Source organism: Dromiciops gliroides, chromosome 3, assembly GCF_019393635.1.
Source record: "Dromiciops gliroides isolate mDroGli1 chromosome 3, mDroGli1.pri, whole genome shotgun sequence".
Lineage (NCBI taxonomy): Eukaryota > Metazoa > Chordata > Mammalia > Microbiotheria > Microbiotheriidae > Dromiciops > Dromiciops gliroides.
Window position 1 is genome coordinate 485,410,622 of NC_057863.1, and position 27,504 is coordinate 485,438,125.

The 27,504-nt window shown below is 37.0% G+C and overlaps 1 long non-coding RNA gene across 1 annotated transcript in view; it reads left to right on the forward strand.

Annotated features, from left to right (window-relative positions):
* The window catches only part of LOC122746178, a 32,683-nt gene extending 16,671 nt beyond the window's left edge, over positions 1-16,012 (forward strand). Inside the window, exon 3 of the long non-coding RNA XR_006355516.1 lies at positions 15,862-16,012. This is a non-coding gene — a long non-coding RNA (uncharacterized LOC122746178). The remainder of the gene's footprint in view (positions 1-15,861) is intronic.
* The last annotated feature ends 11,492 nt before the right edge of the window (positions 16,013-27,504 follow it).

The following is a 27,504-nucleotide window of genomic DNA, read 5'->3' on the forward strand; positions in this document are numbered from 1 at the left end:
ATCTTTAGGTATCCTTAACTGTGGACTTTTCCATCTGGAAAACTAGATTTTATTTTGTAACTCATCCATAATAAGGTAATCTTATCCATAAGGTATGGTGTATCAAGATGTCATCATCGTCAATCTTCCTGAGCAGTAACTCACAAAACAGTAAACATAAATGAATAATGTCCGGGATACAGTGCCAAGACGGCTTCTATCTAAACTCCTTTGACTAAAATGTGAATAATGAGATAATAATAATAATAATAATAATAACATTTATATAACTTTTTAAAAGCTTGTAACCTGTGAGGTAAGTGCTATATTATTATCCCTATTTTATATATGAAGAAACTGAGGCAGAGGCATGTTAAGTGACTTGCCCAAAATAACACAGTAAGTATCTGAAGAGGGTTTTGAACCCATGGCTTTCTGATTCCAAGTCTAATACCTTTATCCACTGTCAAGCTGCTTCTCCATACAAGGAAAAATGATATTACTACTTCTGCATGTATGGGTCCAAACAATGACTTTTTTCAAGGTGTAATGCACGAATGCTGGACTTGGAGTCAAGAAAACCTGAATTCAATTTCTGCATCAGATTCTTCTTAGCTGTGTGACCCTGGGCAAATCACTTAGCCTCTCTTTTCCTCAACTGTAAAATGGGGATAAAAATAACACCTACTTCCCAGGGTTGTTGTGAGGATCAAATTAGATAACATACGTAAAGCTCTGCAAACTACTATTTCTTGTGTTTATGATTTCTGTTAATGGCTTACCTACATAATTATGTGAAAGTTTATAAAGTGCTTTACAAATATGATCTCATTTTATTCTCACAACCCTGGGATATAGTACGATTAGTATTCCTATTTTACAGATGAGGAAATTGAGTCAGAGGTTGAGTGACTTGCCCAACACCACACAGATAGTAAGTATCTGAGGCTCGATTTGAACTCAGATCTTCCTGACTCTAAGTCTAGACCTCTCTCTACTGCACTACTTTGCTGACTCTAAGTGGAAAGGAGGTAGTGTGGTACAGTGGAAAGGCACTCAGTGGGAATCACTTCTCTTGGTCCTACCACTAACTAACTAGCAATGTCTTTGGAATAAATGTTTAAGTATAAAACAAGGGGTTTGGATCTAACATGATCTCTTAGAAGGGGGGTCCTCAAACTTTTGTTTTGTCATAGGTTCAGTAGTGTGCTTTTAAATGTTTAAAACAAGTTCTCTAAACACCAAAGTGTATTTACAACACACTTTTAAGTTAAGTCCTAGTTATTAGCATTTTTTCCATTAAGCAACATTAATCACTTCCTTAAGTTTAGAGAACCAACAAAACAATAAACTAAGTCCTGGTTTATAGTGTCTGCTGATTTCCAAGGGGGTAAATGCTCACACTAAAATTTTGCCAATTCTCCTGGTCCTGGATCCAACATACCCCTTGCACTCCTTTTGCAGACTGGTGAATCTTATAAACCTTTTCTCTGAATAAAAGTTTTAAATGCATAAAATGAAAAAATATGTGTGACCCTGGGCAAATCACTTAACTCTCAGTGCTTGGCAAAACAAAAAACAAAACAAAACAAAACGGAATAACTAGTTCTCATTGGCCATATCTCATTGGCCATACACACACACATGCAATGGGAATTATATTAAAAAATAGGATTACAAAAGGAAACCAATTATACTAAAATAGTTATCAAAATATTTTTTTAAAAACGAGTTCAGGGGGCAGCTAGGTGGTGCAGTGGATAGAGCACTGGCCCTGGAGTCAGGAGGACCTGAGTTCAAATCCGACCTCAGACACTTAACACTTACTAGCTGTGTGACCCTGGGCAAATCACTTAACCCCAATTGCCTCGCTTAAAAAACAAACAACTTCATATAAGCCCTTGCCTTATATGAAGATGATGGCTCCCTCCTAGCTCCAGGAGTCTATATGACATCTAATATACATGATGTTTTTTAAAAAAATTAGTTTAGTCTTGAGAAATCCTTTTCTTAAATTATTTACCAATTATTTCTTAGTTCATATTAGACTAGTTTTTTCTTTCTTCTTATACTTCCCCCTACTGAATTTCATTGTGTTTATTTATGACTGCTTCCCTAATATGTCTGAGATAATTTTGAATTTTAATCCTGATTTCCAAAGTGTTAGTTATCTTCCTCTCCCAAATTGTAGCCATTTCTAAATTTAGGATCATGGGATCCTACTTAATGAACAGTCTCTTTTCCATTAGAGTCAATGATAAGGATGTGAAATGGATTAGCATTACTAGCACTTGTTTGAATTTACAAAGGATCTGTAGTCCAGGAAATGGACTTTTTTCAACATTTGGAGATATATGAGAAAATATTTTAAATGGGGAATTCCTGAAAGTATTTTTTCCATCTTGACTTTGATTAACCAGTAAAGTGTTACTTGTAAGCAATTTTGTAGCTCAAGCAATCAGTGCTCAGATGAAAGTCATTAGTTCACACCTGTGGAAAATATAAGCAGTAGGGTAATATGACATCACTGAGCAAGATGATGTGACATCTGACACTATGTAGGTTGACACACCAACTGCTTGCACTTGAATACACACATATGTATATAGGGGAGAGAGAGAATTTCCCAAGTTGATAGTAACTTCATTAAGTATGCAAGGTGAATGATTTATTCTGTATAACTCAACAACATACGTTTTTGGTGTGATAACATGAAATTACAACATCTGCAAGGTGCTATAAATTTGGAACAACATATGTATATGTATGTGTATGTGTATGTGTTGTGTAGATGTGCAATATATACACATATACATATATAACAATATATGTGTCTATAAATGAGTCTCTTTTTATATATAAATATGTATGCTCATATGTGTGTATATCTGCATGGGTGTGTATACACATATATGTGTATGTATGCATATGTATATGTAATATATACATACGCACATTTATGTAATTGAAAAAGGTCTGACAGAAGCCACCCAGCTGAATCTGTGACCAAATTGAGCTTTTAGGCTCAATCCATGTCTGCATGGCATTGAAAGTCATGCTCTGTCCAGGCTAGTGTTTGCTCCAATCTGGAGGGTTCTGTCCAAGACAGAGTCCATTCAGCACTGTTCAGAAATAGTCCTGGACTGAAATGAACTTTCTGAACTCAACCTGAAACTGATCCCAGAACATGTAAAGTGGAGATACTCAAGGAGCATGATATCTGGGGTAGGGCACTTAATTCTGAATAAATTATGAAGGGTCTGGCCATTTCTATGTTATAGTTATATAACTATATTTAAATACCATGTGCAGGTGACCCTTTCTTATTAAAAATAATTTTTAAGAGTCTATGATACTAGACTAACAGTCAACTTTGGAATTTCATTCAGACATATTAGGGAAGCAGTCATAAATAAACACAATGAAATTTGGACTTCTTAGGTTTATATTAGGATTATAGACTTAACACTCAAAGGGATCTTAAAGATCATCTAATGAAGAAATTGAGGCATTAAGTGGTTATGATGTATTTAAACTCATATAATAAGTGGTTAATGTCAGAGATACCGATACAAAAATCTGATTACCTTATTTAATCTTCAATGGAAAGTGAAAAAGGCCATACTGTACACATGGGGCGAAATATTTTGGTAAAATAAATGGAAAAATTCTGTTATTACTTTCCCATGTTCCAAAAGAGATCACTGAAATGGGTATTATTCATGCTCTTGATCTGTAAATCATAGCTCACATTTACTTAGCACTTTGTGGCTTTCAGAAACCTTTCTTCACAGTAATCCTGGGAAGGAGATGGTTTGAGTATTATAATCCCCATTATACAGATAAGTAAATAGAAAATCAGATGTGATTTGCCCGTGATCACAAAGCTAATAAATCCAGAGATAGGCCTTAAACTCAGGTCTGCTGCCTCTCTGCCTTCTTTTATAGACCTGTTCTTTATTTAGCTGGCTGTTTACCCTTCCATTATAAGAGAGTAGGAAATTGCTTGTATTGCAGCTTTGACAAATGCTTTTTTTAAAAAGGTTATTTATTTTAGGCTTTTAACCTTAGTTCTGAATCTGTCACCAGAGCTTTGCATAACTAAAATAAAAAGTCAAGAATTTCTTTAATTCTCAGGAGGGATTTTATTTCACTCAAACCAAAATGCTTTTTATGTAGTATTAATTGAACAAACATTAACCATTGACTATGCAGCTCTTATGTGCAAGAGTGTTGTTCTAGGTGCACAGTAACTACAAAAGTGAACATGACACAATCTCTAACCTCAGGAAACATAATTAGCCAGGAATGTATCATTTTGGCTGCTTCCCAAGATTCCATTTCTTTCCAAATTATTTCTACATTAGTATACCTTTTTCCTCTTTCAATTTGAAAACATATTCTTTCCCAAGTTAGTGGTATCAACTTTATTTGCAAGGTGAATGATTTATTCTATATAACTCAACAACAAATGTCTATGGTGTGATAACACAAAATTACAACATCCGAAAGGTGCTTATAAATTCAGAACAATTAATTGAATAAATGTTGGAAAAAATGGATTTTAAAGTACTTCTAAGGGTTCTAATGGCAAAATCAGAAGTGGTAGTGATAAAATTCTGTTTTATTTGTTCCCAATAAGCAAGTTGTATCTTTGTAGAGACTTCATTTGACACTGGCTTGAGGTACTTTGAAATGCCCTCTGGACAGTAAGTCTTAACTTAAAGTTAAGATCTCCGAGATAGGAGGTAGCACACATACACATATATGAGGTGTTTGTGTGTATCTGCTGATACATTCTTGAATTGTTTACATGACCATACATGCTTAATTTTTCAATTAAAAAGTTAAAGAATTCATCAAATTTAATTTAAAGTTAAGCACTTTCTATGTACAAGGTATTACAACCAAAGCATCTTCAGATCATCAGTCAAGAAGGGATCTCTGAGTCTGACAGATACAGAAACCCAGGATTTGCCCAAGGACAACCAGGTAGTGTCAGAAGTAGGATTTGAACTCACATCTTCTGACTTGAGAGCCACTATCCTATGCTATCAATGCTATAGATTTATGTGATGCTATATTAAAAGTTATCATCTATGATAAAATACTTTAAGCCAAATCCCTACCTTTCACTCATTCATTCATTCGTTCACAAATCATTTATTAAGCATCTACAATGTTTGAGGCACCATGCTAGTCTCTTAGGATACAAAGAAAGACAAAAACAAAACAGACTCAGTACCTAAGGAGATTATTCTACTGGGAACACAGCAGATAAATAACTACAAACAAAAACAGATGCAATGTAATTTATTGGATGACGAATGCTAACAACTGGTGTGTGTGTGTGTGTGTGTGTGTGTGTATCAGGAAAGACCTTATCCAGGAAATAGCAGCTGAACCTTCATAGTAGCTTGGGATTCCAAGGGGCTGAGGGGAAGATGGGCATTCTGGGCATTGGGAATAGCCCATGCACAAGAAAAGTGATAAAAAAATGGAATGTGGAGAGTAGAGAAGAAGAAGTAGCCCAGTTTGATTAGAATGTGCAGGAAAGGGACTAATGTGAAATAAAACTGGAAAAGTAGACCAGAGCTAGGTTGCGAAGGGTTTTAAATGCCAAACAGAGCAAGCTGTATTTTATATTAGAGCCATAGGGAACCACTGAGGATTCTTAACTAGTTAGGCTTTGTTGTTAACATGCAGAAAGGTAAACCTTTTCATCTCTCCTCAAAACCGTCATGGTTCCTTCCCCCTCATATTCTCAGCTGACATCCTTGCCTCCTATTTTACCAAAAAATTGAGGCCATTCACCAAGAGCTCCCTCTTCTTCCTTACTCCTAATCTATCATTTACATGCTTTCTGTCACTATCTCCTTCACCTATATTTCACATGAAGAGGTGGCCCTATTCATTACCAAGTCAGACCCTTCTACCTACACAACCTACCCCATTCCTACATCTTCTCCAACATATTGCTCCTTCTGTTATCCCTATTGTCTCACTTTGTCTCTACTTGTCTACTGGCTTCTTTCCTACTACCAACGAGCATACCCATATTTCCCCTATCCTCAAAAAGAAAAATCCTCACTTGAGCTTTCCCTCCTGCCATCACCTTATATCTCTTTGCCCTTTGTGGCTAAACTTGTACCATTTCATCTCCTCTTACTCCCTACAATCCAGCTTCTGATCTCATCATTCCACCAAAACTTCTTTCTCCAAAGATACTAGTGATCTCCTAATTGCCAAAACTAATGACCTTTTCTCAATCCTCCTTCTTGACCTCTTTGCACCCTTTGACTGTTGATCACCTTCTTCTCCTTGATACTGTCTTCTCTCTAGGTTTTTGGGACATCAGTATCTCCTGGTTCTCTTGATACCTATCTGACTGCATGTTCTCAGATCATCCAGATCCTGCCAACTAATTGTGGTTGTCCCACAGGGCTCCGTCCTGGGCCCTCTTCTCTTCTCTTCTCTTCTCTTCTCTTCTCTTCTCTTCTCTTCTCTTCTCTTCTCTTCTCTTCTCTTCTCTTCTCTTCTCTTCTCTTCTCTTCTCTTCTCTTCTCTTCTCTTCTCTTCTCTTCTCTTCTCTTCTCTTCTCTTCTCTTCTCTTCTCTTCTCCTCTCCTCTCCTCTCCTCTCCTCTCCTCTCCTCTCCTCTCCTCTCCTCTCCTCTCCTCTCCTCTCCTCTCCTCTCCTCTCCTCTCCTCTCCTCTCCTCTCCTCTCCTCTCCTCTCCTCTCCTCTCCTCTCCTCTCCTCTCCTCTCCTCTCCTCTCCTCTCCTCTCCTCTCCTCTCCTCTCCTCTCCTCTCCTCTTCTCCCTCCATACCACATCATTTGGTGAGTTCATCAGCTCTTATTGATTTAATCGTCATTACTATTCTGATAATTCTCAAATCTACTTTGTTAGTCCTAACTTCTTTGCTTAATCCTAGTCTCCCACTGTCTTTTAGATACCTCAAATTGGATGTCCAATAGATGTCTTAAATTTAACATGTCCAAAACTGAACTTACCATCTTTCTCCCTTTCCAAAGTTTTGAGGGTACCATTATCCTCCTACTCCCTTATGTTGGCAACCTAGGTACCATCTTTGTCTCCTCTCTGTCTGCCACCCCTCCCCCCATATCTAATCTGTTGCCAAAGCCTGTTGATTTTATCTTTGCAACATCTCTCAAATATGGTACAGTATGTCCCCTTTTCTCCACTGATACTGGCCCTCATCACTTCACACCTGGACTGTTGCAGTAGCCTGCTGGTTGGTCTGCCTGACTCATCTCTTCCCTCTCTAATCCATCCTCCGTTCAGTTTTCCAAGTGATTTTCCTAAAGTACTAGTCTGACCATGTCAATCCCACATTCACTAGATTTCAGTGGCTTCCTATCATCTCCAGGATCAAATATGAACTCCTCTGTTTTGATTCAAAACCCTTCATAACCTATCCCACTTTTCCAGCTTTCTAGTCTTCCCACCCCTCTTCCCTTTGAGACAGTGACATTGACCTCCTCACTGTTTCTCAAACAAGACACTCCATCTCCTGATTGGGCATTTTCTCTGCCTATTCCCCATGCTTGGAATGCTCTTCCTCCTCACTTCCATGTACTGACATCCCTGTATTCCTTTAAGTCCCATCAAAATCCTACTTTCTACAGGAAGCCTTTCTCAATCCCTCTTAATTCTAGTGTCTTCCCTCTATTAATTTTTTCCCATTTATTATGTACATAACTTGTTTGTACATAGTAGATTGTGAGCTCCTTGAGGGCAGGGATTGTCTTTTAACTTTCTTTGTATCCCCAATGCTTAGCATGGTGCCTGACATATAGAGTAGGCACTTAATAAATGCTTATTGACTTGACTGGCTGATAATTTTTGTGGATTTATTTTATATCCTGCTTCTTTACTGGTTTACTTTATTAGTTGGATTTCTAGCATTCTGTAAGTAAAGCATCCTATAATTTACAAAAAGTGATAATTTTGTTTAGTCTTTGCCTATTCTTATTCTCTTAATTATTAAAATTTCTTTCTTCTCAACTTTCTTCTCTTCCTTGCCTCAACCAGTTTTAGTTATCAAGAGCATTTTTGTTTCATAGAGAGTTTACTAGAAAGCTTTCTTTCCTTATTTTTGAAAAAAGTAACTTTGAAAAAAAGTTACTTTGGAATTAATTGTCATTTTAATGTTAGAATTTACTTGTATATCTACCTGGTCTTAGGGCTTTTTTTTCTTGGGTTTTCCTTTATGACTTATTCAATTTCTTTTTCTGACATTGGACTATTTGAAATTTCTATTTATCTCAGTATTTTATATTTTTGTAAATATTCATTCATTTCATTTATCACTTTTTTGACAAATAATTGGGAAATGGTTTTTAATAGTTTTTCTTCATGTTTTAATTAAAAAAAATTTTTAATAATGTCAATTTAGTTTTATGCTTTTGGTATCGACTTAGCCACCAGTTTATTTATTTTGAGTGTTTAAAACTGGGTTTTTGGGGCAGCTAGGTGGTGCAGTGGATAAAGCACCAGCCCTGGATTCAGGAGGACCTGAGTTCAAATGTGGCCTCAGACACTTGACACTTAGTAGCTGTGTGACCCTGGTTAAGTCACTTAACCCTCATTGCCCCGCTAAAAAAACAAAACAAAGCAAACCAAAACCAAAACCAAAACAAACAAACAAAAAAACCAAAGCAAAAAAACTCCAAAAAACCAAAACCCAACCCCTGGATTTTAAAGGTTTTTTTGCTTAGTAATATTCCTTCCCTAACTCTACCTTTTCTCTTAAATCCTCTTCCCATCTATTGGCCTTCAGCTACTAACCTATTAAATTTAATTATTTCTACACCAAATTCCATGTGTATTGCATATATTCAATTCTCTTTTGTCCAATTTAGAAAAGATTTAGGTTCATGAGATACTCTTCCTCTCACCCTTTTTTTTTGTATATTTTTCACAATTTCACAATTAAGAGAAATAAGTTCCTCAACTTTTCTTCCTCATTTCTTCCCTACTATCTTCTTCCCCTTCCCATTACTTTCTTTTTTAAAACTTAGAAAACAAAACCAAACTACACCCAAACCCTATCTTTGTTTTTTGTAAATACTTTTTTGACCTTTAAAGGCAATGGTATTCTGAGTCCCTTCAGACTCCTCATTAGCTAGCTAGCAAGTTAGAACATTTATTAAGTATTTACTATGTTCCAGATACAAGCAAGGAGTTTACATTCTAATTGGGAAATATAACACATAAAAGGGACGTGGAAAGGGAGCAGAGTGGTAAACTGTGAACTCTTTGAGAGCAGGGATTAGTTTTTGCCTTTCTTTGTATCCTGAGCATTTAGCCCAGTGCTTAATAAATGCTTGTTAATTGACTGGTAGATTTGAGAATATATAGCATAGAAATGTCCAGGAAATGTGAATCTTGGGATAATGTAGAGATGGATGGAAAGTACTTCCTCATTGTTCAGCACCTTTCAATTGCTCAAATGTACTTACCTTATTAGGTTTCTCACATCCTGTATATCCCTTTCAAAGATTCTATCTAGCTTTAGACTATTCATCAAGGACCGTCAAGGTAAACTTGAAAACCTTTTATTAAAGTTCAATTTTTGCCTCTGTAGGATTATTTCAACATTTCAGGATAACGTATTGGTATTATTCTCAGTTGTAAGCCTTGATCTTTTGTCTTTTAGAATACTGTATTCTAGATTTTCTCTTCAGTATAGTAGTTGCTGTTAAGTTATGTGATCCGGACATGGTTCCTTTGTATTTTAATTCTTTCTTTTTAGGTGCTTGCTGTATGTTTTCTTTGACTTGGAAAGTCTGGTTTTTGTCTATGATATTTCTAGCTATTTTCATTTCAGGGTTTTCTTTTAGGAGTTAATTGATAGATTCTATTTTTACTTTGCCTTCTGGCTTTAATAGATTTGGGCAGTTTTCTTTTCTGATTTATTGAGATATAGTTTTCAGGTTTTTTTTTTAAATTTGATCATGGTTTTCGGGGTGTAAAGATTCTTAAAAATCTCTTCTTCACCCATTTTCCAGGTCAGTTGGTTTGGATAGTATGCTTTTCTAATTTTTCAATCTCTTAATTTTGGTCTAACATTTTATATTGTCTTATAAAATCTCAAGGGCAGCTAGGTGGTGCAGTGGATAAAGCACTGGCCCTGAAGTTGGGAGGACCTGAGTTCAAATCTTACCTCAGACACTAGCTGAATGACCCTGGGCAAGTCACTTAACCCCAATTGCCTTATACATCTGGGGCCATCTCCAGTTATCCTGATGTATATCTTACCACTGAACTCAGATGGGGCTTAAACAGCACTTTAAAAAATTCAATTCAGTGAAAGTCATGATCTTCTTTCACCCCAATGTCATGGTCTTCTTCAAGAAGGAAGAACAAACAACAGTGAAATCATGGAGTTGTGTTTGCTCCATTTTATATTTTTAAGGAGTCTACCATTTGGGTCAGATTATTTTTTAACTTCTGTTCTAAAGAATTTATTCTTATTCTGCTTTTTTACAACTGTTTTATTTTATTCTCTTACTTCATTATTTCTAGATCCTTTTGTAGTTCTTGTGGAGAAGTTATTTTTTTTTTTTAGTTTCTGCTTGTGTTTGTTGAGCAGTTTTTCTCTTTTTCTGGGTTTACCTTTTGTGTTTCTCTTAATCCATATTATTTCTTCATTTTGTTTGGTGTTTTCTCCTCTTTGTTCATATATTCATCCTGAATTCAGGTTTCTGGGGGAAGATCATGAATTCTATTTTGGTCATGTTAAGTTTTTGATGCCTACGAGACCTCCATTAGGCACCTTTGATGTAGGATTGCTGTGTAAGAGAGATAAGGACTGGATATAAAGTTTTGGGAGTCATCTGCATAGAGAAATAATGAAGAGAGAACAGAAAGAGAAAACAGAAGAGGGCCCAGGATTCCTACATTTAAGATGTGAGCCGTGGATGTTAATCCAGCAAAGAAGACTATAAAAGAAATCAGACAGATAGGAAGGAAACCAGACTAGCAGTATTGTAAAACCCAGGAAGGATAGAATATTCAAGAAGAGGAATGATCAGTCATTTCAAAACTACAGAGAAATTAAGAAGGAGAACCAAGAAAAAACTTGTCGCTTTAGCAATTAATAGATCATTAGTAACCCTGAAGAGAGTATTTTCAGTCAAGTGATGACATCAAAAGTCAAACTGCAAGGGGATGTTGTTGTTTGTCTTTCATTCTTGAAGAGGACCATGACATGTGGAGGTCATGGCATGACTTGCAGTTAATTGGATTCAAGTGAGGGAGGACTGTGCAAGGTCACCAACCTCCCTCTCTCCTCTAGAGCCATCTGGGTCCAGTGGCAAGATATACGTCATGATAACTGGAGATGGCCCTGTATGTTTAAGGCAGTGGGGTTAAGTGATTTGCCCAGAGGCACACAGCTAGTAAGTACCTGAGGGGAGATTTGAACTCAGGTCTTCCTGACTTTAAGACCAGTGCTCTATCCACTGTGCTACCTAGCTGCCCCTGCAAGGGGATAAGAAATAAGAAAAATGGCAGCAGAGACAATGAGTGCAAAAGGCTTTTAAAAATGCATTTGGTTATGAAAGGAACCCATTCTACAGTATCTCCAAATTGTGGTCATTCAATAACCTTTCTCTGAAGACTTCTAATTAAGAAAATCCCCTCTTCCTTATCATTCCATGTTTGGATAATGATAGCTAATTGTTAGTGTTTACTTATATTAAACCACAATCTGATACTTTGCAATTTCCATTCATTGCTCTTAATTTTGCCCTATACGCCACATAACACAACCTGAATCATTCTTTCTCAAGAAAATCCTTTAAATACAAGAAGAAAGCTGTCATTTCTACTCTAAGTCTTCTCCAGACTAAACATCCTTAGTTCCTTCAACTAATCCCCATATAGTATGATGTTAAGACCCTTCCCCATCCTGGTCAAATTTCTCTAGACTCTATCCTATTTATTAATGTCCTTCCTAAACTCTGGTGCCCATTCCAGATAAGGGTTGATCTTTGCAGAATACAGTTGTGCTATCTTCTCACTGATTCTAGATACTATGCTTCTTTTAATCCATCCCAAGATTATATTAGCCCTTTTAACTGCTACATCACACTGCGAGGTCCTATAACTGATTCTGAATATTCATTTCCTACAATATTCTTTTAAAATAATTTCTATATACAAAAAATCCATGTCATATTGTTGACTCATATTAGGCGTAGAGTTCTTAAAATCCCCACACTGTCTTCAGATGAGTTATCTTGATATACCTCTACTATCTTGCACTTATGATGTAGATTTTTTTTTACTCCTGGTGTATATATTTATTGGTATCGATTTTTATTCTATTATAGTCCAATGAACAATCTAACATGCCAAGCTAGTTTTGGATATTGACTTATACAACTTTTTTCATGTGTAAATTACATAAGTCTATCCTTGTCCAATCCATCTATATGTTTGGTGAGACATACCTTGATCCAGGTCATTGATAAAGAATGTTAAATGGCACAGGGCCAAGGATAAGTTTTCTGGCCTAGAGACCTCCCCTCAAGTTGATTCAGAAACATTAATAATTAACTACTCTTTGGAACTGGTTATTAAACAAGTTCTAAGTCTACCTGAGCTATGGTCTTGTCCCCATCTCTTCATCTTTTTCTCAAGGATGATAAAAGAGAATTGATTAGATGCTTTACTGAGCTTTAAATAAGTTTTATCTACACATCTTGGATCTTCCAATCTTGCAACCTCGTAAAAAAGGAAATTAAGGTAGTCTGGCCTGATGAAGACATGATTATTAGTGATCATGACTTCCCACTCATAAACCATGCCTTTTATAATATGCTCTAGAATTTTGTCAGAAATCAAAGTCAAACTCAACAACTTATGGTTTGAAGACTTCACTCTTCCCATTTTGATACAATGCTTATTCTTGTTGATCTCTGCTTCCTTTTCTAGATGGTCATTATATATCTACTTAATAATATAGTCTAGAATTTTGCCGAGAATTGAAGATCACCAGCCTAACACCTCCTAGAAGAGCCATGTCATCTTCCTAGCATACTGTCTTGCACACATAATTTTTTTTTTTTTGGAGAAGTATCAAAGGCCTTTATTTATACATTCACTCTCAAATGGGCCAGCTCCCTAATGGAAATGGCCACACATAATGTTTTTTTAATGGATTGGAATTAAATTAGAAATAAAAGTCAGTTTGGGTGAAAGTAAGGTTCCTAATCATGATCCTGTATTTCAGATACTAGTAAACAATGACAATATATACCCTTTATTTAGTCTCATTAAATTGTGAATGAACATCAGTAAATTATCTTGGACTATCAAAGATATGTCCCTAGAAGGTCACCTTCCCCATCTTAGAGAATGGATATTGCATTTTATATGCATGGGTACAAAAATAAATCCTTAGAAGCTTCTGCTTTAAATTTCCTTTCCTGTGATTTCCAGAATCTGTGCATGGAAAATTAGGGTTGGAAGGGACCTTATAGGTTAGCTCATATAATCAACCTTTCATTACTTGTAAGACAATCATGAATACAATGACCCTGGAAATTATTTTTTTCAGTGATGAAGAAATCATTACCTCCTTAAACAGTCCATTCTACATATAGGTAACATATTTAGGAAATCTGTCATTACCTCTATCTGACATTTGCATTGCTTAAATTTCTACTCATTTGCCCCATTTCTACCCTCAAGTGTTAAGCAAAATTAAGTCCTTCAAATACATGAAGACAATATTTCCTGTTCTTTCAAATAATCTTTGAATGACATTGTTTCAAGTCCATTCTTTATTTTTGTGGTTCTCCAATGGATGGGCTTCAGGGTGTCAATATCATCACTAAAATGCCTCCAGAACTTAACACAATCCCTTAGCTATGGACTGATCAGACTAGTTTAAACTATCAATTTCCACATTCTGTTCTCTTTTTCTAAGGTCACATTATCTTTTTGTTTTTTTACTGCCACAACACATTGTTAGTTTCTGCTCCAATTAATTGGGGTCATATTCATGGCATTTGAATTTATTCTCTGTAAAAATATTTCAAAATAATGTATATAGGGAAAACCACTCGGTATCTGTGAAAACTTATTGGGTGAGAAATTAAAAAAATTATGGACACATAGGTTCATGGAACCTATTCAAATATACCTCTCTGCCTTCTTTGTTGTGGTGAGAGAATGTGATTTGATGTGTTGGTTTTGCTGAATTGCTTCCTTTCTTTTTCTTTCTTTTTTTATTCTTTGTTATGAAGGATGGCTCATTGGGTAGGAGGTGAGGGATATATTTAGGAATTAAAGTGATGTAAAACCAAAATATATTTATGTAATTCTAACTACCCTGGTCCTCACTGACTGAAGAGCAGCTATGTGACATTTTACCCTTTCCCCAAGGGTCATCTAGTACCCTTATAGTGACTAGGGGACTATCTAGGCTTTCTGTAAATGGCTCCAGCTTCTCCTGATGGTGTTCTCCTAAAGGCAGAAAGTGAATCCTCTGTACCCTATTTCCATTTAGCCACTAATAGTTAGATTAGCATCATTAACTTAAAAGGCATATTAACAAATATACAAATTTACCTCCCAACACAAGAGGCTTAATCCCTGGCCCTCATACCACCTCTGTCTTGCATCCATCCATTTTATCCACTAGACGATTACTCATGTTTGGGACTTTGTTACATCTCAAAAAGCTTCTAACAGTTCCCTAGAGAGGCATCATGATGGGTCAAAACACTGGATTTGGAGTCAGAGGACTGTTCTGAATTCTAGCTCTGCCACTTGTCATCTGTGCTACTTTGATGAAATCATTTACCCACTCGGCCTTAGTTTCTTCATTACAAGTAGTACCTCTTCTATTCTCCCTTCCCAAATCAACACTCAAGTTGAAGAGGATATTCTTTGGGTCTGTATTCCTAAAAATATAGCTTATAAACCTTGGCAAATAGCCACTACCAGGGCAAATAGGAATGGAGTTGGGGGTGGGGAGAGAATCCCTTCTACCAACCCCTCCCCCAAAGGTTCAGGATTCATATTCTACAAATCTGCAATCTGACCTCAACTCATTACAAACTTTAATAAGTCACCTTTTAAAGGTCACTATGGGTGTGGATATCTTTTGCTAGCCAATAACAAACTGCCTCTCTAATTCCCCCAGGTACAATTTCACACTAAAGGGATACCAGAATGTTAATTTTTTTTTTTTGCGGGGCAATGGGGGTTAAGTGACTTGCCCAGGGTCACACAGCTAGCAAGTGTCAAGTGTCTGAGGCCAGATTTGAACTCAGGTACTCCTGAATCCAGGGCCGGTGCTTTATCTGCTGCGCAACCTAGCTGCCCCAGAATGTTAATATTTTAATATATCAATAACAAATCTGTTACTTGTTCCTTTGCTTTCTGTGAATTCATCTAACATTTTATCAGTAGTTATCAGGGATTATAATTTTAAATTAGCAGTTTTGGGGAAAGAAAAGTTCACTCCCTTAAAATTTCAGTTATGGTCAGAGACCATGTCCCCTGCCTCCCCCATGACATATAAAATGAGATGGTTGGACTAGACACCCACTAAGTTCCCTTCCTGCTCTAAATATATGATTTTATGAAAAATGGGGATTTCTCTCCCTCTTCCCCAGTAAAACATGGACTTTATTTAACAAGTTTTTTTTACTTTGAAAGGCTGTAATGCCAAAATGTTTAGGTGAATCATATATACTTGAATCTCTATTTCTTAAATGACAACTGAAATATCTATTAGTCATACCAGTCAAACTATTGAAAAAAAAGTTTTGTTTCTTATAGATCCATTATTTTTCTTAAAAAAACAAACAAAAACTCCATTTACTTATTTCTACACAGCAATCTCCCGTCTGCTAAAGAAAGCACTCATGTTTTGCAGAATGGTGGATGCCTGCCAAACTTCGCAATTGTTCCACAAGCCTGAAAATATGTGTAGTCATTTTGAAACCTTCTGTTATTCAAGACAACTCTGCAGAATGCTCCCTCTTTGTTACACAGTGACCAACAACATGGGACTTTATTCATCCCATATCCACAGCTCTGTGATTTTGTGCACACAGATTCTATGATTCTAAGTTTGTATAACGTTAGCTCTACAGAAATCCCTATATTGTAAAATAATTAAAATCTTTAAAATGATAATATTCCTATTTTAAAATTAGAATACTAGAATTTTTGGGAAAAGTTAATAAAGAACACATATAATGAACACATAATATATAACATATGGTACATTTTACACATAAAACATGGAATATATAATATATGCATACAATTATATATACATAAATAATATATAGGTATACTTTATGAAAGTAAATAATATATTTTCAGTTTGACAACACTTCTCTTATATGAGAAAAAATATATTACAAAACTACATTCTGACATGACTTCTGATGATAACAGTTTCAAACATTAATTTACCTACTCCATGGGCCTACAGATTTTATCTGAGATTCTCCCTTAAACAAACAAATAAGACCTAGACAATAAATAAATCCCACATCAAATAGCAGAAAGTTAGTTTTTAGTCAACTACTTAGAGAAGTCTGCTTATTGGTGTACCTCATTTCTCTGTATTTATGTAATTCCAACTATATTACCCTCTGGGTCTCAGTTTCTCTATCACTAGTAGTATCTCTTCTATTCTGCCTCCCCAAATCAGCACTCAGATTTTCTGGTTGGGTCAAGGAGTGTCTAGTTTCAAGTTCAAGGGTATTATCTAGGTCTGTATTGCTAAAATCATAGCTTATAAACCTTGGCAAATAGCTACCACTGGGGCAAATGGGACACATATATACTGAACTAATTTGTACACATTCTACATTTCCTTTACTCAGCATATAAAATATTATTTCCTATTATTTTTCATGTAGGCATCCCAAGCAAAGTGCTGATTTCTCACCATTCATTTTACATTCTGTGTTTTGTTATATCGTCTGTGTGATTTTTAGGCAGAATAAAATGTTGTGTTCAATTTAGCAGTTTCCATACTACACATGGGGACTAGAACAGAAATTTAAAAGTAAACCTGGGGGACAGCCAGGTGGTGCAGTGGATAAAGCACTGGCCCTGATTTCAAATCCAGCCTCAGACACTCTACACTTATTAGCTGGGCACGTCACTTAACCCTCATTGCACTGCAAAAAAAAGTAGTTTGGAGATGCTAGGTGGTGCAGTGGATAGAGCACTGGCCCTGGAGTCAGGAGGACCTGTGTTCAAATCCAGCCTCAGACACTTAACACTTACTAGGTGTGTGACCCTGGGCAAGTCACTTAACCCCAATTACCTCACCAAAAAAAAAGTAAGCCTGTAAAGAAGGATGTCTCTAAGGCCTGCCTAATGCATCTCCTCACATTCAAATTCTACATTCAGTACATATTTCAAATACCTACTAAATGGATGGTATTGTGACAGGTACAGAAGATCCAAAGGTTCAGGGATCTAAATAACACAGGACTTCTTCTCAAGGAGCTCACAGTATTATGATGAGGAAGGACAACTACACAAATAGTTATAATATAGGGGAGAGGGAGCACATCTCTGTTACATATTTATCATTTATTATATTGTATCATAGTATTGTGTATAGTGAGAAGACAGGATTCATTGTAAGGACCCAGATGTTGGGAAAGGTTGAAGGAAAAAGGAGAAGGGCATGGCAGAGGATGAAATGGATAGATAGTGTCATAGAAGCAATGAACATGAGCTTGCACAGAATTTAGGATATCTTGGAGGGTAGAAGGGCCTGGCACACTGTGGTCCATGGGGTCACGAAGGAAGAGTTGGACATGACTGACGAATGAACAAAAGCAATAACAATGACATATCCTCTTCCTGGATACTAAACTCCATGAAATCAGAGACCATTCCCTTTCTAAATTTTGTCCCTCTTCTAGAAGGTTGTACAGTGTTCTATTAAGTAGTATTAAGTAGGCACTTAATCCTTTGTTTAACTGAATGTGTTGGATAGGTGGCTGCCTATGTGGGATGATTTCACAGAATATCAATCTGTGCTAGGGGCAGGGCTTGAATCAATTGACCAGTCAAACAGCATTTATTAAATCTCTGCTATGTGCCAGGTACTTTGTTAAACTGAATGAGAGCTCATGCCTTCAAAGAGCAGGCCTTCCTGATTCAGAAGCTGGCTCTTTATCTATTAAGAGGCATTGCTTTGCTCCTTCCAAAATCTGCCTCTGCAACTTTGCCATCTATCTCCAGATGTGGTATTCTAACTTCTAAGCCTGCCCCCTACACCAATTCATTGCTCTCCCTTTCCCCTACCCATCCCTTCACATCCAGTGGAATGCAAACTTGAAGACAGGAACAGCTTCAGTTTTTGTTTTTGTATCCCCAGCCAAGCACAGGGCCTTTGCTTCTTTCAAAATCTTGCTTGGGACTGGACCCTGGATGGTGGAATTGCAGCAAGTGGCATGAAACTGGGAAAAGGGTTATGAGGAAGAAGGTGGAAATGTTCAGAGCAGTCAGGTATTTTTTTTTTTAAAGAAGAAAGACATGAGATAAGAGAAGTTGGCCAGAAGAAAAGCAGAAAGGAGAACAAGGAATAAGTAGATGAAAAGGTGTTGTTGATGATTTTTTTAAAGGAAAGAAATATGTTCTTCAGTCTTATAGAAAGTCTTTCCTTTGATTCCTTTTCCATCATGTTTAGTCAGTCAACAAGCATTAATTTTTTAAGCTCAGACTATATGACAGGCACTGTACCAAATGCTGATGATTCAAAGAAAGGTAAAAAGAAACCCAACCAACCAAGCAGTCCTTGCTCTCAAAATGTACACAGTTTAATGAGGGAGACAACATAGAAAGGACTAGATAAACAGGATAAATACATATACACACATATGTTCACACATTATAAAGGCTAAAATGAAGATAATCTCAGAGGGAAGTCACTAAGATTAAGAAGGACTAGGAAAGGCTTCTTATAGAAGGTGGGTGTTTAGCTGAGGCTGGAAGAAAAGCAGGGAAACCGGAAAACCAAAATGAAGAGGGAGAGAGCCAGGAATGAGGGATAGTCAGTGAAAATGCACAGTCCAGAGATAGGAATGTCATGTGTTCAAATTTTAGCAAGGATGACCATGTCATTGTATCAGAGTATTTGGTTGGGGGGCGGGGAGAGGGAGAGTATTTTGTTGTTTGTCCTTTGTCTCAAAGAGGACCATGGCATTGCGATGATGTCATGACCTGCACTAATTGGATTTAAATGAGGGTGGGCTGTGCAAAGTCACCAACCTCACTCTCTTCTCCAGAGTCATCTGGGTCCAGTGGACTGGATATACATCAGAAAGACTAGAGATGGCTCCTGATGTTTAAGGCCATTGGGGTTAAGTGACTTGCTCAGCGTCCCATGGCTAATAAGTGTCTGAGGTGAGATTTGAACTCAGGTCCTCCTGAGAACCTGACGTCAAGGCCAGTGCTCTATCCATTGTGTCACCTAGCTGCCCTGCAAGGGGATAAGAAGTAAGAAGAGAAGAAGTAGAGACAATGAGTGTAAAAGGGTTTTTTTTTTAATAAATTTGGTTATGAAAGGAACCCACTCTACAGTATATCCGAATTATGATCATTCAGTAGCCTTTGTTTGAAGACTTTTAATTAAGAAAATGCCCTCTCCCTGACCGTTCCATGTTTGGATAATGATAGTTAATTGTTAATAAGATGACTGGAGATGGCCCTGGACGTCTAAGGAAATTGGGGGTAAGTGACTTACCCAAGGTCACATAGATAGTAAGTGAGGTGAGGTTTGAACTCAGGTTCTCCCAAATTTGGGGCCAGTGCTCTAACCACTGTACCACCTAGCTGCCCCAGAAGGAACATGAGGTGTAAGAAGACAGAATAGACAAGGTTATGGGTGGGAGTGGGGGGTGGGGTGGGAGGGAGAAAATCTAAACAGCAGATTTTATACAAAAGATGTAAAGAAGATAGAAATAACAGGAGATGATGATTAATTGGATGTGGGGAATAAGAGAGAGTGAGATGTCAGAGACTACACCTGGGATGGGAGCTTGGATAAGTAGGAGGATGGCAGCTGGGAGAGATATGCTTGATGAAGTTTCTTGGGGTGCCTTTTTCATGGCTTTCCTTGCTATTGTGAATGGGAATCCTGCTCTACTAATTTGAATGCTTCCATTCTTTAAAAAAATACTTTAAGGAATGTACTCCCAATGTTAGAAAATTAAGTTTTATATACACACTCTATTAAAGCTTTCGAAATGATATATCATTATTTTTTAAATGTAAAGGACATGTAGGAATCATGTGTAGTATCAATATTTGTATAACATGTCTAATACTATGTGAAAAAGGCAATAGAAATGTGAGGATATGGTTAAATTCTGCTTTTCTTAAGCAAGAATACTTAGGAGGAATACATTTAATACTGGAATTACTGTATAAGCATGACTAGATTCAAGGGCAGTCACTTAGTTGATTTTGCCAAAACAGTCATTAAATAGTTTAGATTTTTTGGCAACTGAAACAACCATTTCTCATTAAAATGAGCAATAGGTTCAAAAGAGTGATGTAAAGTTTTTCTAATAGCTATTTTTTGTCATTTTATAGCAGTTTGGGGAATTCATATTGCTCCCATTAAAAGTAGAAAAAGCAGGGCATGCTAATTCAGTCACATTACATCATCTCCCCAGCTATATTCAATATAACTAAAAATAAAATACATACCAACTGAGTTGCTTGAAGGGAGGTTTGTCATTTACTTAGTTTAATGGGTCAATGTGAAAAAGCAATAGATTTAGACCAGAACTCCTCCTATGGCACCTTCCCTGATATGTGGAAACACATTCAAGTTTCCCTAACCTTAAAAAATCTTAACTTGATTCAGCCATTCTCTTATACTGTGTTTTGTTTTGTTTTGTTTTTTGAGGCAACCCAGGTTAAGTGACTTGCCGGGGGCCACATAGCAGGATTTGGACTCAGGTCCTCCTGACTCCAGGGCTGTTAGTCTATCCATTGTGTCATCTAGCTGCCCCATTCTCTTATCAATTGCAGTATTTCTGTTCTTTTTAACAGACAAACTGTTAAGAAAAAAGATATCTACACTCACTATTAATTCTCCAAGTCATTTGACTACCAACCTTGCCACTTGACTGAAATTTTCTGGGAGGTTACTACCCATCTCTTAGTTGCTATATCAGGTAACCTTTTGTGAGTACTCATTCTTTTTGACTTTGGCATAATTCAACACTGTTGCCCACTCCTTTGGATATTCTCTTAGCTTCAGTGATAGTGTTGTCTCTTAGTTCTCCTACCTTGTTGTTTCTTTTGCTATATCATCATCCATGGTTCCCCTGGCTTCCCGTACCCACTTTTCCATTGGTGTCCCCTCCCCCCTACTCCCCCCACCTAAGATTCTGGTCAGGGTTATCTTCTCTCTGTCTTAACATCTCATGAGATAAATTATCACCTCTATGCTCTGACTATAAAATCTATATGTTTAGGTCTCATTTGTCTCTTGACTTTTAGCTGAACCTATAGCACTAGCTGCCAGCTACCTAATTAATCTTCCTAAAGTACAAGTCTGATTGTGTTTCTTCCTAATATTTATAGAATAAAATTGCTACAGTGGAATCTAGGTAAATATATATCTATAGCATTTCCTTGCTCTACTAGACAATAACTATGTTAAACACAACACAACACAACAAAACCAACCTTAGTCTTCCATGTATGAAACAGAACTCATTCTTCACTCCAGCCCTCTCTCCCCTTCCTTATTTGCCTATTTTGGTCAAGGGCTCTACCATTCTTCCAGACCCCCAGGTTTGCAACCTGAGTGTCATCCTCTTCACTCTTCCTTACTCTACTCACCTTTCCCCCTACCCTGCACCATAGCAAATCAGTTTTTGATTTTTGTTGATTCCATCTCTTCAGTATCTTCCACTTATTCCCTTTTCTTTGCCCTACAATTATACCAGCTACCTGAACAACTACAATAGCTTGATTATTGATACCTGCTCCATGATCCAGTTTCTCTCCTCTCTAAAGCATCTTCCACATAGCTTTCCAGGTATGCAGTAGGGGGAATTTCTAGATGGCCCTTGAGGTTCCTTCCAGATCCCAAATTCAGCAATTCTGTGATCTAAGGAGGAAGCAAAAAGAGATAGATAAAACAGCAATTTTTCCCTGGGAAATTCAGATTCCTGAAATTGAGAAATGGATTGGGGATGCTTATCCTAACCTATCAGCATGATCCTGAACCCTCTCTTAGTAACACACTTTTGAAATGAATGCATGTATATTACATATGTTATATATAAAAATGCATATATAATGAAATGCATATATGTTTTATATATATACATATGTGTATACACACACACATATATTACACTCCTTCTGCTAAAGTACTATTTTAATGTCTCTTGTGGAATGATAGTGACCCTCAGTTCTCAAAGGCTATGCCAGAAAAGTGCAAGCTTTGGCAAGTTAAGACCAAGCTAGAAACACTTTGAATATGGGCCTGGCAAAGGGTATGTGTTTGTTGTTGGAGAACCAGCCTGGCTTATTTTGGAAAGACTTATTACCAGAAACTTGGCCACCAAGAGTTATTTTCTTTTGGCCAGAACAAGTCAGAAGTATCCTCTATTAAGGGACAAAGGAATTTAGATACACACCAACAAAGTGAGTATTCACACTGATGAAATAATAGGTATTTTATTATTAAATTTGTCAATCATTTCTCCACTATCAGATGTAAGCTCTTTGAAGAACAAGAGCTTTAAACGTATGCTCTAAAAGGTAGGTGAATGCATATACATACATAATGGTAACTTTAGGGGTACAGGAAGTTAAGTCAAAAGAGAAAAACAGGAAGAACATCTGAGTATCAATCAACATGACAGCTTCAGCACCTCAGTCCCTCTGCAAATTTCTCTAATAGTCTTCCTTCTTTTCCTTCCTCTCCCTTTCTCTTCCCTTCCCTTCTCTTCTGTTCACCTCCCTCCTCCCTTTCCTCTCTTTTTTCTGCACCAGGTGATGTTAACTTTTTGAGTGTGTCATAGGCCCTTTTGGCAGTCTGGTGAAGGCTACTGAACCCTCACAATAATGTTAAGTGCACACAATGAATTGCATAGCATTGCAAAGGAAATTAATAATATCGCAATTCATTTATTAAAAAAAGATAATAGACCCCAGGTTATGAACCTTTCCCTTCTCTTTGACTTGGTGACATCATGAACTCCCACAGGTTTCATTATCATCTCCATGAAGTCTCCTATATCTATCTATCTAGATCTATCCATCATCTATCTATCTATCTATCTATCTATCTATCTATCTATCTATCTATCTATCTATCTATCTATCCATCCAGTCCTAGCCTCTCTCCTGAGCTCTAGGTCAGGATCACCAATTGGACAACTGGACAACTCAAACTGGTTATTCTATAGGCATCTCAAACACAAGTGTTCAGAATAGAACTAATTTTCCTTTTCTCTAGACCCAGCCTTCCTTTTTTCTGTCAAGGGCACCATCATCCTTTCAGTAACCGAGGTTTGATTCTCCACTTCTTATTGCCACTCAGTCCACATAGCCAATCAATTGATATATCTTGTTAGTTCAACCTCTACAACTTCTCTTGCATCCTTACCCTTTTGTCTATCTATATAGCCCCCATCACAGATAAGACCTTTGTTATCTCTCCCCTGGACTATTGTAATAGATTTCTAATTGGTCTGCCTGATTAGTCTTCCCATCCCTTTCCTATTACCCATGGTCCACACAGTTTTATCATTTTTGTTACACCAAAGTGATTTTCCCTAAACACAGGTGTGACCATGTCACTCTCCTACTCAGCAAATTATAACGGTTCCTTTAGGAGCAAATATGCCTCTTCTGTTTTCATTTATAACACTGTACAACTTGATCCCAATCTACCTTTCCAACTTGATTACACATTGTTCCTCTTCTTGTACTCCAGTCTAGTCAACTTGGCATTCTTGTTTGTTTGTTTTTTGCAAGGCAATTCAGGTTAAGTGACTTGCCCAGGATCACACAGCTAGTGTCAAGTGTCTGAGGCTGGATTTGAACTCAGGTCCTCCTGAATCCAGGACTGGTGCTTTATCTACTGTACCACCTAGCTGCAATCTAACTAAGTTTATAATTTTTAAAATCAAAGAAGTAACCACTAAGGTAGATTCTCACTTTATACAGAATAAAGAAGACAGATCCTTGCATTCTAGAGAAACTAGATAAACAGTTATGGAAACAAAACCATATTTTCTCAAAGGCTTTAAACTTTGCAATTTTGCTAGAATTTTTTATACCCTCTATTCTTGCCTCTTGGGTAGGAGTCCAGAGCAGACACTGTAGATCCAAGTAACTAACTACTGTATAACATGGATTGTTCTTGCCCCGGTCTCCCAGGGTTGAGTCTATCACATTTTACCTCTAACATTTTATCACAGTTCTTTGGTGCCATGAAGTGGCTAGATAGTCTATTTGTACACCATTGGCTCGAGGTCCCAATGGCTGTTTGACTTTTTAGGAACATGATGACTACTACCCAAGTTCCATAGAGCCATTTAATATCTGATTAGCTATTATGAAGGAATAGCTGCTTCAGCAATATAACAGGAATATAATATAATTATATTGAACATTTTCCCAATCATCTGGGAGCATAATCACTCCTACTGGATGTGGTAGAAAGGAAATTAGGCTCACATCTTAGTTCAGTCCCTATAGAGCATTACTTTCACCAAGTTCAATTCCAAAGCCAGCACTGATGGCTTCTACTGGGCTGGAATTTAGATCCATGCTTGAGGCATCATTGCTGGCTGCAATATCCAGCCTGGATTCCTGGACTGTTGGATCTGCATGGCTTGCACTCACAGGCTAGATCAGAGAGACTCCATTCTCTTTCTTGAACAGAAAAAAATGAACAAAAAGGCCACAGACCCAGGCCTATTTCTGAATCGCATGACCTAAGTTAGGAGTAGGGGTGAGGGGAAGAAGACCTCAAACCCTTCCCACCCTTCCCTTATAGTGGGAGTGGAGTCCTTCATTGTCAAATGAAAATACAGCAAAAATCAAAGGCCCTGGCCATTGCTGAGTCAGGCTGTTCTGGCTAGACAGGCCATGAAAAAAAGCTTCTTCCAAACACATGGTAGGCCCATGTAGAAAGTTACACATGCTCCTGTCCTCCAAATCCCCAAAAGCAGACCCCAAGCATCTTCTTTGTGTGTCACCATCTTAGGTGAAACAAACATGCACCAACCCCCCATTACAAGTCCAAAAGGAATTGAATTAAACAAACATTTAAGTGCCTACTATGTGCAAGCCATTGTGATATGATATTTAAAGATTAAAACAAAGAAGTCTCTACCTTCAGGAAACATGCATTCTATTGGAGGTGGCAAGACAGAAATGCAGTACGTACACAGATAATTATCATACAAATGAGGAATAAGAGAGTACTAACAGCAAGGGATATGCAGGAAGGCAAAACAGATTTTTACCCATTTACATAGCCTGATCTCTAACTGAGCACTGAATCTCTTTAGTTTTTGTTAGACACATGTAAAGTTCTAGTTTCTATAACTTTGTATTTTTTTAAGGCTACAAAGTTTCTGAGAAGGGTGCAGAGGAGATAGAATGTTATAAAGTTTAGATGGGAGAGGAAATGTTGACTTCAGGTAGCAGCCTAATTTGGCTAGATTATAGAATACATGAAGGGGAATTAGTATGAAAAGGATAGAAAGGTAAACTGGAAACAGATTGTGGAAGGCCTTAAACACTAAGCTGAGTAATTTATATTTTACTTGCATTATATTTTTCATATTTCAATGCTTTCCTTGATTTCTGTTTTTGCTTTGTTTTGTTGGTATGAGGAAACCACTAAAAATTTTCAAACAGGGAAATGACCTGAACTGTTTGTGCCTTATGATGAACATAGGGAAAGGAATGAGTTTAACAAATGCTTTAAAAATTAAATTAAAATTTCCATTCCAAATCCTCTCCTTCCCCTACCTATTTGTTGTTGAGTCATTTTAGTCATGCCCAACTCTTTGTGACCCCATTTGGAAAGCAAATAAAATCTATTATAAATATATTTCTAATTAGCCCAAAAAATAAAAATAAAGAAAATATGCTTTAATGTGTATTAGCTCTCTATCTGGATGTGGGTAGCATGTTTCATCACGAGTCTATTTGAACTGTAGTTGATCATTGTGCTGATTAGAGTTGCTAAGTCATTCAAAGTTGATTATATTTACAATATTGTTGTTATTGTATATATTATAGTGATTTTTCTGACTTCACTTTGTATCAGTTCATATATTTTTCCATGTTTTTCTGAAACCAGACCCTTCATCGTTTCTTATATCACAACAGAATTCCATCACAATTAATGCTCTTTAAAAATTTTCCCTGTATTTTTCATCTCTGCCTCGAGCTGAGAAGCAGGGAGAAAAAAAAAAAAGAGAACAAAGACAAGAGGCACAAAGGAGAAGATGTTAGGATAAGAGTAGGAAGTGAGGAAAGAGAGGGACCTGGCTATAGAAAGAGAAGTAGGGTAGCAAAGAAGATGGTAAAGAAAGTAAATAAGGATAGACAGAAAATAAGAGCCATTAAAGAAAATGAGAGAGAGGGATAAGATGAAGCCTGTTGTCGATATATTAAAATGTTGATCATAACAGCATACATGAAGCTTTTTTAAAACAAAAGTATCCCTTATAATAGTATTGCAGATTAAAGCTTTCAGATAAAAAATATTTCAGATTGAGGGAAAGTGTATATATAAATGGCAAGGATTGCATATTTTTAGATGATAGGGCCTCAGAAACTAAGTGCTTTGCCTGAAATTTTTAAAGGATTTGACAGGTGGAAGGAATCTCAGTGGTCTTCTTGTGTAACCCATAAATGATAGGAATCCCTGTGTAAAAGTGGAGATACCCTCCAAGAGACTTCCATGGAGGGGGGAACCCACATTTCTAAAAGCAATCTTCCCACTACTGGACAGCTCTAATTGTTTGGAAGTTTTTCCTCATATCAAGTCCAAATTTGCCCCTTTGTTATATCTATCCATTGTTCCTAGATCTCTCCTCTGCTCATTAAATAAAACTAGTCAAATCTCTCTTCTACATGACAGTTCTTCAAATACCAGAAGACAGCTATCATGTCCCCCCCCCCCCCCCACCTCATTCCCCTTCCACCACCTGTCCATTTTCTTAGGTTGGTTTCATTCCCTACTTTTTTTTTAACCTCTGAAGAATGCTGATCTTCATACTAGAGATGAAATTTTTACTACCTAGAAGATTCTTCCTAGAGATTCTTCAGTAAAAATACAGCTACTCCTACCCCCTCTGTTCCTACACAGAGATTCTGGGCAGTCATATTGGAAGATGAGTACTACTTACAGATGCCAGGGACTTCCTAAGATTTTCCTTGAAATGCCGTTTTATCCAGTGGTTTTCCACACCAAATTGAATACCTCTCAAGGAATAGCTA